At 37.5% G+C, this 3234-nt stretch overlaps 1 non-coding gene across 1 annotated transcript; it reads left to right on the forward strand.

Moving 5' to 3' along the window:
- Positions 1 to 2277: 2277 nt before the first annotated feature.
- Positions 2278 to 2362, forward strand: TRNAQ-UUG. Its single transcript has one exon. It is a non-coding gene; the product is annotated as a tRNA-Gln (tRNA).
- The last annotated feature ends 872 nt before the right edge of the window (positions 2363 to 3234 follow it).

A 3234-nucleotide genomic window follows, 5' to 3' on the forward strand; every position in this document is an offset into this window, starting at 1 on the left:
GCTTTGTTCATATAAATACGTAGAGGAGAATGTAAGAAAGTTCCTTGTAGCTCTTAATCGCATGAACTGTTACATATCAAAAAGCACATGTAGGTCTATTCCAAAATTTTTTTGAACATAAATTAGCCAACAATAGGATAAGATCCTCTTAAAATCTTGTGAAAAGCGGTATGAGCCACATATACCCTGCATCAGTTATGTTCTATAGTCATTAGTGTCATTTCTTCATGTTTTAAACTGTCCTTTGGTACTCAGGGAACTCTTATATTTTGGAGCAATGTCCCATGATAAGATTATGAATGGATACACAGGGTTTCATTTGTTTTATTTTGCTTTAAATACAGAAACATTTATTTTTCTGCATGTATAGCTCTGTGAATCTCTAACACAGGCATGGATTCAGTTAAAAACCACAGCAGGAGGGAAACAGAATAATTGCATCAGCCTCTTCTACCCAGAAGCTTCTTTGTGCCGCCTTGATGCCTGTATTCGGGCTCCCTTCCCACACCTCCCTTTGCCCTTGCAAACACTGGTCTGCTCTTTATCATCACATATGTGTTTTTGCAGAATGTTATGATAATGCATTCGGATACTATGGAACCTTTTGAGACATTTTTTTGTCATTTAGCATAATGCCTTTGAGATCCGTATAGATTCAGCCCTTTGCATTGCTGAGTAGTCTTCAGTTGCATGGATATACCACATTTGTTTATCCATTCGTGCATATCCAAGGACATTTGGGTTGTTTCTAATTTGGGGCAATTACAAGCAGAGCTATTACAAATGGTCCTGTGTCGCTTTTGTGTGAACATAGATTTTCATTTCTGTAAGATAAATACATAGTAGTAGGATTGCCGGGTTGTATGTTAAGTTTGCATTTAATGTTCTAAGAAATGGTCAAGCCATTTTCCAGAGTGGCTATACAATTTTGCATTTATCAGCTATTTATGAGAGTTATCATTTGTCTGTCTCTTTACTATCTCTTGATATTGTCAGCATTGATCGTCTTAGTTGTTCTGAAAGGTTTATGTAAAAGGAGAAAAGAGTGATTTTGAAAGGAGAGATAGGAAAGGGAGAATAGCCTGACACCTCAGGGCACCTGGGTGGCTCAGTTGGGTAAGCATCCAACTCTTGATTTTGGTTCAGGTCATGATCTCGCAATTTGTGAATCCAAGCCCCTCATGGGGCTCTATGCGGACACCATGGAGCCTACTTGGGATTCTCTCTCCCTCTCTTTTGTCTTTCTCTGCCCACCCCCCTTTCTCTCTTTCTCAAAAATAAGTAAATAAACATATAAAAAAGAACAACCTAACACCTCAAAAATAGGTACCTTCTCAGGAAGATCACGATAGGAAAAAAGTCTTGTGGAAGTTATAGTGAATTGCTTCCATCTAAAGTGCCTATGCTCTGAGGAGACATTATGTATATCCTTAAGGGTAATTTTACCTAAGTCTGAAGATCTGCTCTAGAAAACTTTCATATATATGTTTTTAAAAAATAAATGAATATTAGTGACTGGTAGGAAGGTATAAAGGTTCAGTCAGAGACTATTTTACCTGGGGTTTCAGTTGTCACATTTCACAGGCTCAGTTGTGGACACACCAGCATTTATTACATAAATCTCTATGCTTTTTTAATTATCAGAAATAGTTAACAAAATAGTTAAAAACGTATTCATCTCATCCTTTTCTTGCGATGTCCACTTTCTTTATGTCCACTAAATGTTGCAATACACCTCACCTCTTGTGTTCTAATTCTCCATGCAAGTTTCTAATCTTAGTCTTGGTTTGGAAAAAAAAAATTAAATACTGATTACAATTTCCAAGGCTGTTGATATTTTTTTATTTCCATACATTTATTTTTTGATTTAGAAGACACACAGTATTACTAAGAAGGCACCTTTTGAAGTTAATATTGTTGAACTCAAATGATAAATTCAGTGTACGAGATAAATTTTCAGTAACTATTCAGCAAACTCATGATATGTATGCCTAAACTGTTGGCTAACTAGTTCTTTATGACAAATGGACTAGGTCATTAGAACAGTTGCTAGAATTAACTCAAAACAATGATGCAGTGAACTACTTTCAGGCACAACAATGTTCTTTTTTTTTTCCTTATCTGTATACTGTACTTTCTAGGGAGTTGGATTTCTTTGAGCATCATCACATAATACAAAAAGTAATATAAATTAATTAGCTATGAAAAAATAAAATTTATCCCAGAAATATCCAGTTATTATTTTTACATTTTTAAAAAATATATTTACCCAGAGGCGCCTGGGTGGCTCAGTTGGTAGAGCGTCTGACTTTGACTCAGGTCATGATTTCATGGTTCATGGGTTTGAGCCCCACATTGGGCTCTGTGCTGACAGCTCAGAGCCTGGAGCCTGCTTTGGATTCTGTGTCTCCCTCTCTCTCTGCCTCTTCCCCACTCACTCTCTGTCTCCCTCTCTCTCAAAAATAAATAAACATTAAAAAAATTAAAAATATGTTTACCCAGAAGCCAATCTTTTAAAAAAATGTTTATTTATTTGTTTTGAGAGAGAGAAAGAGTGCTCATATAAGCAGGGGAGAGGGGCAGAGAAGAAGGGAGAGAGAATCCCAAGCAGGCTCCATGCTCAGTGCAGAGGCCGATGTGGAGCTTGGTTTAACGAACTGTGAGATCATGACCTGATCTGAAATCAAGAGTCAGATGCTTAACCGACTGAGCCACCCAGGCGCCCCTCCAGCATTTTCAGAATGTCTCCTCTTTCCCCCAAATGGATACATTTTTAGACGTAGTTGAACTTCCACTAACATCCGGGGCTTTGACAATCACCCGCAGAAATGGCACGAAACACCAATGTGTGGTGTAAATGCCAATAAAATTATCCTCGTTTCGCAGATGTTTAGATTCATGTGTATCAGCTCTGACTGTGAATATGTGTCTCCATGTATAATAATCTGGAGCAAAAGGATGAAAGCTGTTCTTAAAAGAAAAAAAAAAGGCATTCCGAATCTTTACTGTAAATTATACACTATACAAAATCAGCCCAAATTGTTCAAACCCTTGGACACTCACAGTGTTATTATGCTCGCTGCTCGGAGTGCTGTATAATTATCCCAGCTAACAGCCATTTGCTGGTGCTGATCTCCTAAGAAGAGGTGTAAGACTCACAGAACCAAAATAAGTACAGATGTGGGCCCCTGTTTTTGTTCTCTGACTCTGCATGTGAAAAACAACCACTTAATT

Source organism: Panthera leo, chromosome B2 (genome assembly GCF_018350215.1).
Source record: "Panthera leo isolate Ple1 chromosome B2, P.leo_Ple1_pat1.1, whole genome shotgun sequence".
In the NCBI taxonomy this organism is placed as follows: domain Eukaryota; kingdom Metazoa; phylum Chordata; class Mammalia; order Carnivora; family Felidae; genus Panthera; species Panthera leo.